This window comes from Tamandua tetradactyla, chromosome 5 (assembly GCF_023851605.1).
Source record: "Tamandua tetradactyla isolate mTamTet1 chromosome 5, mTamTet1.pri, whole genome shotgun sequence".
NCBI lineage: Eukaryota > Metazoa > Chordata > Mammalia > Pilosa > Myrmecophagidae > Tamandua > Tamandua tetradactyla.
Window position 1 is genome coordinate 194423798 of NC_135331.1, and position 11156 is coordinate 194434953.

The following is an 11156-nucleotide window of genomic DNA, read 5'->3' on the forward strand; positions in this document are numbered from 1 at the left end:
GGGCTCCGGACAGAGTGATGAGAAAGACTAGGCACAGCCTCTGCCCTCCTGAAGGGAGCAACATCAAATACCACAGATGTGCAATTATAAACTGTGCTGAATGAGATTAAGAAAAAATACAGTCAATTTGTGGATGGTATTTTTCAATAGGTATTTGTTAAATCGACTTGATTATGCTTCTATAGATGTGTACTGAAAAAGTGCATGGGATAGTGCGGGTCGACACCGAGCGATTTCGGGAAAGCTATTGCTGATCAATCAGCGATAAGAAAGCAGTTTCACCGTTGGGGGTGTAGCTCAGTGGTAGAGCGCATGCTTTGCATGCATGAGGCCCCGGGTTCGGTCCCCGGCACCTCCATCATAGTTCCGTATTTTGAATTGGGCAATTTTAATTCATTTCTCTTTCAGTCCAGGCAGGTCATCTTTAAATCTTCACATATTACTGAAATAGATTGGTGGAGGCTCTTAGGTTAGATCTAGGAAATCATATCAAATGTGAATGTTGACCAAGGTCTCTAAGATAGTTTTTAAATATAAATTAAATATGTCGAAAAGGCAGATCTACTTCAATCTGCCTTTAAATGCCATCATCCATTAATAAAATGATTATCTAACCTTCCTCTACAAATTAAGAGAACGGTGATTCTTTGGAATTATATTTGTTGGAATTATATTTGTTTCTTTATCCTCTCTTTATCCCATAGATACTGTTTCAGCTGCTCAATTTACAGATTCAGTGTAACTGATATGTGAGCAGACACTGGTTGACTGAAGGTGATAGTCTGTTACCAGAAATACAATTCTCTGGAGTATATGTCAAGATGAGTCTACTCTCTTCTCTTAGTCATCCAAATCATTCCCTCTTAAGAATTAGACTTTGCACGTTATAGTAGGAACAGTCTGAACTATTTACTCTACAATACTTTTTTTTATTCTGATGTTTTCACCAATATGTTTCTTTCTGAATGTCATATAAACTACCAATTGCAAACCAATTTTTCAAATAATTGTTGAATGAGGCTGTATTAGTTAGTGTTCTCTAGAGAAACAGAATCAAGAGGAAACACTTGCAAATACAAAATTTATAAAAGTATCCCACGTGACCACGGGAACGCAGAGTCCAAAATCCACAGGGCAGGCTGTGAAGCTGATGACTCCAATGGAGGGTCTGGATGAACTCCACAGGAGAGGCTCTCCAGCCAAAGCAGGAAGAGAACATGTGCCTTTTGAATCCTCCTTAAAAGGCTTCCAGTGATTAGATTGAACATTACTTATTGCAGAAGATGCTCCCCCACCCCACCAACTACGAATGGAACCAGCTGACATGATCATGATTTAATTCCATGAAATGTTCTCATTGCAACAGACAGTCTAGCACTTACCCAACCAGACAAACAGGCACCACCACTTGGCCAAGTTGACACATGACCCCGACCATAACAGAGGCCTAGTCTGGTTCAATTTGGGTGAATTAAAGGGCACCTGTTTTCTTTTCCTGAATAGTTGACAGACACGGTCTTGAACAAAGAGCTATGTTAGATCAAATAATTATTTTTTATTTTTATTTTTTACCAAAGACTGGGAAGAGAACAGAGATAGGTGCAAGAGCATATACAATAAGTGGTAGGGTTTATAACTTGCATGCATGGGTTCCCAGTTCTACCCTTGGTATCTGTACTTCAGGTCCCTCTCATTAAGGGACAAGTCAAAACACACACCTACTCGTTCTGTCTATTCTCTCATGGATTAGTTCACTCTTCTCACCATGCTCCTGCCAGTCTTTAAGCTTGGTCCTTTTCCCCACTTGATGATATAGTTATTTTCAAAGAAGCTCTACACAAGAGCAGTGCTGTTTTGGAGGCATTGGGACGGTGGTCAGAAGAGTCCGTGATACACACAGTGAGGACATGGTTTGGTGGAGAGCAGGGATTCTCTCTGAGAGGACCCAGATTCGATCTTCAGAACTCCCCATTTTCACTTGCCTCTTCAAAGGGCACAACATGGCCTAAATTCTGTAAACAAAACAATGCTTTTAGCTTTGTCCCTTAGCAATTCTGAAAATGTATTAAAGCACCAGAAGTATAGACAATTAAATAGAGATGTGTGACAATTAGGTGCATGTGTCAACTTGGCCAAGTGGGGGTGCCCAGTTGTCTGGTCAAGCAAGCGCTGGCCTGTCTGCTGCTGTGAGGACATTCCATGCACTTAAATCATGAGCACATTGGTTGCATCCATGGCTGATTCCATCTGCAATCAGCCAAGGATTGTGTCTTCTGCAAAAAGTGACAATCAATCTAATCATCTGAAGGCACTGAAGAAGAATTGAGAAGAGACCATCACTCTTTCTGCTTCAGCCTGCCTCTCCTGGGAGTTCATTGACCACCTTCATCGGTGGTCTGCCCTACAGACCTTGGTCTCTTGTGTCCCCATGGTTGCGTGAGACACTTTTATAAATCTCATAGTTGCAGATATCTCTGTTTTCCTGTGAACCCTAAGCAATACAAGATGTATACGTATATTTTTTACTGAGATATCAATTGATATGCCAACTGGTTGAGTTGGTTAGAAGCTGGTACCGAGTAGGTCTTTGATGCCTATAAGGACCTCTTTTTTAAAAATAGTAAATTTAATTATCTTTTAAGAAATATTTACCCTGTGTCCTGACTAACATCACACATGAGGAGGGTTTTCTCCCTTTCAGTTCCAGGAAAGAAATGCCTCTACTTTCAATTATTGTCTAGAATTTTCTTCTCCTTATTCCACACTTGCCCTGGTGCACCACCTGTTGACCTAAGGAATGGCGTGTGGCCAACTGAAGACTGAAGCCCTGTGCCGGTCTGAATCTGTGGTAGACCCCAGAAAAGTCCTGCCCTTTGATTCTCATTCAATATTGCTGGGTGGGAGCATTTTGATTGTTTCTATGAAGATGTGACCCACCCAATTGTGGGTGGTAACTTTTGATTGGATGATTTCCATGGAGGTGTGTCTCCACCCACTGAAGGTGGAGTTGCTTGCTGGAGTCCTTTGGAGGAGGAAACATTTTGGAGAGAGTCCCTTTTGGTAGAGCCACATGAAAGCCAGCAGACGCCGCCATGTTCGCCATGTGCCCTTCCAGCTGGGAGAGAAACATTGAACATCATTTGCCTTCTTGAACCAAGGTATCGTTCCCTGGATGCCTTAAATTGGACATGTCTATGGACTTGTTTTAATTGGGACATTTTCTCGGCCTTGGAACTGTAAACTAGCAACTCATTAAACTCCCCTTTTTAAAAGCCATTCCATTTCTGGTATATTGCATTCCGGCAGCTAGCAAACTAAAACATGCCCCATGGAAAGTACATGCTGACGACTGCCCTGTTCAGTGACGTGTAGACATGATCACACTGAAAGCTTCTAAGTACCATGGAGTAACTAAGTCAGTGCCACCTCCATTCTTCTTAGCTTGAAAAAGGAGTGCGGGTGCTGAAATGAAGCCACACCGCTTCCAACACCAGGGCCTCCTGGAGGCTGCTCCATCAGCTCCTCAGCGGTGGAGCAGCGGCAGGAAGAGTAGCGCGTGGTTGTGCAGCCCCCCTGCTCATTTATCTTGCAACAATTCTATGGCCTGTGCCACAGGGAAGCCCTTCACCCTAGAATTCCTTCTTCCTTGTGTCCATCTGAAGCCGAAGGGTGCCCAGTGACGTATGTCACAAGATGTGCATGCGCTCAGACAGGATGGATTCTCCAAACAGGACAGAAAAGGCCTTCTTCTAGGTTCTGAAGGAAAAGTGCCCACTTCTCACACAGGAGATAGTGGGTACATAAGCTTGTTCTCTGAATTTTCTCTGCTCTACTTGCCCTACCAGTACGCAAAGCAGTTATTACATTTTTATGATTGGTAATTTAGTCTTGTTTCTTCATCATAATTACTGACACAACCCAGTTTTAATAGGAAATAATAACCCATAACCTCATCTTTTCCTACTAAGCACACAGTAAGTTAAGCGCCATCATCATTATTATCTTTATTATCATTACAATTTCATTGCAAGTATCATTACCACCTACTGCCAAACAAGACTCTTCCAAGGACAATCCATAAGGCCAAGAAAAAAAGTGAGATAAATTTGATTGAATCAAAATTAAAGATGTCTTTTCAATAAAAGATATCTTAGAAAATATTACCACACCAATGACCGATTTGGAGAAGCTTTTTGCAATATTCAAAAGCAATTATGGTATCATTTCTATATTCACAAAACAACTGTGAATCAATAATAAACCTGCCAACTCCTGACATCATTCAGATTCCAAACGTTCACATCTGGTGGTGTCCCATGAAATCTATCATTATCTGATTTTGTATTTCTCTATGACCAGTGAGTGTGAACATCACTTCACATTCTTGTTAGTCTTTTGTGTCTCTTCATTTGGAAATGCCTGTTTATACTTTTTGCCCATCTCATTATTTGACTTCCTTTTTGTTTTTTGCTTGCACAACTGGTTAAAATACAGAATAGTGCAGCCATCTGGCAGAGACATTTGCCACAACTTAGGCAATTAACTAAAAACAGGATCCCTATGACCAAATGTGAAGACGTAATAGTGATCTGCCAGCACCCCTTCAAGGAAGGACTTATTGCCCCAGCTGATGGGGCAAACACACTTCAGCTGCTGAGGCCTTTGGAAATTGTCTAAGTTGTAAAAGGTTATGCCCTCTTGGAAGTAGCTCACATCCAATGGCTGAAGGGATAGAGGTACGAAGGCCCTGTCACTTAGGGTCCATGTGGAAGGACTCAGATGGGCCATTTTAGCTTCAAAGCCCCCATGGAATTGGCTGCTTCCCAGCAAGATTTCTTCTTCTACCTTACTTGTGTCTGCGACCTGTCTGTCTGATCCTACCTGAGGTACCCCTGTGAACACGCTGCGTATTAAACACCATCTCGAGGGCTGCTCCTGAGAGAATCTAATCAGACACCAAGTCACTGGGCCCCTGTGTTTATATCCTAGGGAAATTCTCACTCAGATCTGGCCAGGGACCTGATGGAGGCGTTTTACTGCAACCTTTATTATAACGGGAGGAATCTGGAGGCAATCCAGTGTCCAGGCACACCATGGACTACTATACATCCATCAGAAGCAGTGCAGAAGGTACACACACAGCAACACTGATGGGCCTTAAAACCACCACGCTTATTTTCAAGAGTGAAGAAACATTGAACTACCTAAGTCGTATCATTTACATAAATCAAAAATGTTTGCACAAAAGCAACATGAGCTATAAGACTTAATAAAAAGGCACATTAAACACAGTGTAATTATTGCATACGGTTGGAGGTATCTGAAATTAAAAAAGAGAGTGGATAAAAAGAAAAAATACATATGTGAATATGAGAGAGGAGCCTTCCACAAACTGCTGAGGATAATGCACACCGAAGAAGAGGTGACTGTCTCAAAGCTCCCTGCCTGGAGTCAAATAAAGATGTTTTTAAAATGATACTCCACAGTGATTTTCAAGAAGCAAAAGCTATTCTTTGATGAAAATTTAAAAAAATTTTAAAGATTGTAGAAAAAACAAAATTTTTAAGTTTCTTGGTCAATGAAACCTTAGACAAAAAGCTAATGATTAAAAGGAAATACTGGGTCAGTGCAATGGTGGTTCAGTGGCAGGAGTCTTGCCTGCCATGCCAGAGACCGTGGTTCGGTTCCTGGTGCCTGCCCGTGAAAACACAAAACAAAACAAAAAATACTGATATGTTTGGTCAGGAATTTTTTTTAAGTATACTTTCGGAAATTTTCAAGCCTATGCAAAGTCAGGGAGCACAGTATAATGAATACCCATGTACTCATCACACAGCTTCAGTATTTATCATCATTTTTTGTCTTTGTTTAATCTTTATCCCAGGTACACTTTTTTTGCGCTTTGTTTCCCTTGGAGCACAAACAAAATTCCAGGAATTACATTAATTTTATCTATAAGCATTTTAGCATATATAACTAATAGTTATAAACATTGTTTTTAACATTACCATAATAATATTGAAACCAGGAAAATTAACAAACTTTTCTTAGTATAATGTTCAGTCCATGTTCAATTGTTTAAAAAAGTCATTTTCCAGTTAATTTGTTTTAACTAGGACCCACACACATTGGGTTAAGGTTCATTTGTCTATTTCCTTATTTGTCATTTCACCTGTATCAGCTCCATCTCCCTTTTTACCACACCGTTTATTTGTTGAGGGTCAGATTGCCAAGAGAATTTCTTGCATTGATTGATTGCACCCTTATGACATCATCAGACATTTTCCTCCATTTCCAGTATTTACTATGAACAGATGGTTCCTTCTGTTTGATTAGACACAACTTCAGTTTTCAAAGCAAATATCTCATTGGTTGGTGCTGGATATGTTCTATTTAGCTGCATCAATGCACATAATGAATAGTTTTCTCATTTTTCAGTGATATGATCCTTGGGTTTCAGGTGATGTCAGCCTGACCCATCATTCTGTAGTTCCCTACAACTTTCTCTCATGGTTGTTGCAGCTTCTATAGTGGTAGAGTGGTAGCCTAGATGCATTACAGCAATACCGGTTGCAAAATGTTAACTCTTTAATTTTATCTTTCTTCCTGCATTTATTAGCTGTGATTCTTCTGCAAAGAAGTTTTATCTTCATCAGTTATGTTTACCTTGAAATACATTCCCTATGAGCAGGTTGCATAAGTTGTTGATTTGTCAATTTTCAGAATTAGTTGATAACCAAGTAAACTCCGAAGTTGGTTATGGGAAGGCTATTTTCGTGTGCGTATGTTAAATTTATAATGAGGTTCTTTACTAAGTCTTCTATTTGCAGTAGCTTTTACATTTTGAGGGGTGGCTTCCACATACACAATCCTACCAAGCTGTGGAGATAGATTTATCCCATTGTATCCAGTATTCCCCCTCTAGCCTCTTTTTCACGTCTAAGTGCGTTGGTTAATACTCCACTACAATATTAAACAGCGGTGAAGATAATACGCGTTCTTGACCTGTCATGAAAAATTTAAGTCTTCTATTTGGCCACAGAACACCTTACAGAGGCATTTGAACAGGTGGCTTTCCTGCTAGCTTTCCTCCAGGGTCTTTGCTTCAAAAATTCTTCAGAATGCAAAAGACTGTGAAAGACACGCCCCTTCTGTTATTTTTTTTCTTCTCTTTCTCAGTAATCCTGGGGTAGGGAATCTGCATTCCTGGTGGTTGTGAAGTAATTGTATTAGTTTAACTCCCAGGAGGCAGAACAGGGAAAGTCAGGCAGCCTTAGAAGCCCCCCCCCCGAGACCCCTGAGGCCACTGGAGGCCCCGGAGCTCCTCGTGTATGCTAAGCGCGCGCCCTAGCGCTGAGCTGCAGCCCCGACGGCAGGACTGAAGGTTTTAAACTTCTTCCACCACATTGTCCTGTTTCTTCGCCTCTGAACGTTTCGGTGAACTGCAGACGACACGCGAATCCAAAGTCCTCGGTGAAGCAGCTGGGCTGGTTCTGCGCAGCGTCCGCGAGGCGAGCCGCTCTGGGCCTGTAGCCCCGCCAGCTCCCCTCGGCGCTCGGGTCGGGGTCCCGGCTGCTGCGGAGCCCGCGGCGCTGGAGGAGGCGGGGGCGGGGGGGAGCAGTGGCAAGGGGGCCCGGTGGGGAGGGCGCCGAAGTTTTCTTTTCTTTTTTGGAGGGTGGGGTAGGGGTGAGGGGTGAAGAGTGAGAAGCTTCCAAACTTTTAAGAAGCAGATCCCTGTCCGGCCCAGATTCGCAGACCGGATATGTTGGGCTCCGCCATGCAGTCTCTCAAATAACGTCCTACTAAAAAGCTGAAAGAATAAAATAGCACAAAAATAACCATGTACCCTGTACCCAGATTCAGCTACTGCCGATATTTTACTCCACTTGCTTTACATTTGTTTGCTCCTTCTCTCCTATTTAAGGGTAGATTGCATTCATCCGGCCTATTTACCCCATAAATACTTGAGAGCATAACCAAGTACTACTATGAACTTCAGAGAATTAAATATTGATGCAATAGTTGTATCGAATCTGCAGCGAGCGTCCCAATCTGACCAACTGACCTGACAATGTCCTTTATAGCAAATTTCCCTCGGGTACAAGAACCTGTCTAGGGCCAGATATCGCATTTACTCGGCATGCCTTTTTAGTCCTCTGTAGTCTGGATCGTTTCCACACCTTTCTTTGTCTTTTTCGACATTGGCACGTTTGAAGAAAACGGTCATTTTTTTTTTTTATTTAGAACACTGTCATTTTAATTAACTTTTCATAAATAGTTTTATTTTGGGGTTGTCAGACACTTTTTCATGATTAGGTTCAGATTGTGTATTCCCCACCATAATAGACATCTAGGATGTTGTGTGTTTCTCAGAGCATCGTAGCTGAAGACATATGATGACTACTTTCCCCTCATTGGTGAGGTTAATTTTGATCTCTTGGCTTGTGGGGAGACAGTTCAAGACCCCAAACATCCGGCTCCAAAATTCCCGCCAAGGCTTAACATACACTGCTGAGCATTGCCAGAACCAGTCTTTACTATGATGGTTGCAAAATAGTGATTTTCCAACCCCAGCCCTCTTGCCGTGTTTCTTGTCTGTTTTTGACCTTGCTCCTCTAAGCAAGACTTCTGTCTTCCCTCCTGTATTTTTCTTTATCAATTTATAATTCATATGGACACAAGGATTCCTATTGCTTCAATGGTTTATAATTGATTACTTATTTTGGTGCTCAAATAGTCCCAGATTTGGCCAGTGGCAGCCCCAGGACAGACACCCCTACCCCAACTGATTTTAATAAGGCTTTGTACTGAGCATTTTTACTGAAATGACTTAAGGCTTTGGGAATGTAGTGATGGAATGGATGTGTTTGGTAATTGGAGAGAACATGTGTTTTGGGGTCTGGAGAGTGGAGCCTAGTGGTTTTAAGCTGTAAGTACCCTAGAAAGACATGTTCTTAAATTTAATCCGTATCTGTAGGTGCAAGCCCATTGGAAGTAGACCCTTTTGATGAGGCTACTTTGGTTAAGGTGTGGCCCACTATAACTGGACTCCTTTATAAGAGAATGAAAGTCAGACACAGAGAGAAAGCCACAAGAAGCAAGAAGCTGAAATGAAACCACAGGAGAATGACGAAATCAGGAGATGCTGCCATGTTCCTCGCTGATGGACAGAAGAGTCGCAGATCCCCAGCAGCCAGCCCAGAACGCCAGCCTTCAGAGAGATGCATTGCCTTGATGATGCCTTCGTGGGGACTTGTCCCCAGCCTCAGAGCCACGAGTGAATAAATTCCCTTTGTTGAAGCTGAATCATTTCATGGTATTTGCTTCAGCAGCCTAAGAAGCTAAAGCAGGAAAACTGCTCCATCTTCCATTGTAAAAAATGGATAATATCGGCTACACTGAAGCGTTATCCTATCATCTTCTGGCTCTTTCTTCAATCCTCTGTATATCATGTGTGCTGGGTATTGAATCCTGTTCCCCACAAATAATATGTTCAAGTCTTAATTCACGCCCCTGTGGGCATGAACACATTTGTAAACAGGAACTTCTTTTTTTTTAATATTCAGGGAACTTTATTTTTGAAAAGACGAATCAAATAAGATGCAGTTTTAATTTACCCAAATATGCATAATCCATCCTTAATATAAAATACACTCAATTGGTAAATTACACATGAGATACAAAGGGAGTGCAATTTTACATATGTAAAACGATTGCATCTGTATCAATTTAATAGCTAAATTAATCAAGACCTTGTACATTGTCTTAAAAACCCAACATTTTAATGCCAATTAACCATCGTAAACCAAGAGAAAATTCTGATATGGAGTGGTCTGACTGAAAGCAAAAATTAAGGCATCTACTCTGAAGTTAGAGCAACAACTTCATTTTAAAAGTATAAAAATAGACTTGGTTAACCAAGACACCTGTTTCAAAGAGGGAACCAAATACAGGGGCTGACCCACTGGATGAAAAAGCAGGTAAGCATGTGGCTGACAGCCTGCTGGCCCAAGCCAGCTGCTTGCTGTCCCTTTCTTGCAGAGGCTCAGCCCACCGGGCACAGCGTCACTTTAATCATGAATGCAGTGAGAGCGTTTACCTAAGCGTACCTTTTAGTTTGGTTGATGCACCTTTCTGGAATTAAGAGTTAGCGATGTGTTCAGATGTCTTACAAGATGTGGGTTCGATAGCACGCCCTCATGAGGCACCCATTTTTGGTAGTCTTTCCTTACATTTTGTCTAGCACAGTAAACCCCCTTCACATATTGAAATCAGTCTGGGAACTCAGGAGCCACCTAAATGCTTCCTGACACGGCTCCGTGTGTCTTGTTGTGACCAGCACCGGCCAAGTGCTGGCCAAATGCTCCATCCAGCTTGCACTTTTTTTGGCGGGGGGCACAGGGGTGGGCAGCTTAATACAGTAGATTTAGTGGTGCAAAATCTGAGCTAGAAAGGAGGGGAGGAGGGAGGGGGAGAGGGAAGGGGAGGGAGGGAAGGGGGAGGGAGGGAGGGGAAGGGGAGAGGGGAGGGGGAGGGAGGGAGGGAGGGGAAAGAGGAGGGAGGGAGCAGGAGGGGGAGAGGGGAGGGGGGAGGAAGGGAGGGAGCCACCTTGGAGGGCCAGGAGAGTTGGGAAGAAAGCGTTGTCTTGGTCTGGACCTCGAGTCTTCAAACCCTTAAGTGTTTTCATTTATCCACATCTGTGTTCATCCTTGGCCATGCACATACATATTATAATACTAAGATACTAGTGAAGAAATGTAATTTTGTGTTCTAAATGTTCGGGTTCACATTCCAAGTTATTTTCTTATCGATTCAAATCTTTTGTTTTTATGCAGTTCTAAAGTATAAACTAGAATGTGCCCAACATACTAGATTTTCAGAAGCAATGTTTGTTGCCTATATGTGTGCAGGTATCGATCCATTGACTTAGTCTCACTTCATATTATTTCTTAGAAAATTCATCATTCATTATGCCCATTTCACTTCACACTTCCCCACTGTCATCCTACAGAATTTCAATAGTAAGTGTTGTTCACAATTGTGACTCCGCTGAATTATGGACTAAAGGGTCCATACAAAGTCTTTCCTGTTCACTATGAGTTTTCTGATGTGAAATCAAGCTGAAGTTTTTCAGTGTTGTATCTAAGCAATCATCA

General features: G+C 42.1%; 1 non-coding gene across 1 annotated transcript; it reads left to right on the forward strand.

The window, feature by feature from the left end:
- Window positions 1–286: 286 nt before the first annotated feature.
- On the forward strand, window positions 287–358 carry TRNAA-UGC (transfer RNA alanine (anticodon UGC)). The gene has a single exon. It is a non-coding gene; the product is annotated as a tRNA-Ala (tRNA).
- Window positions 359–11156: the final 10798 nt, after the last annotated feature.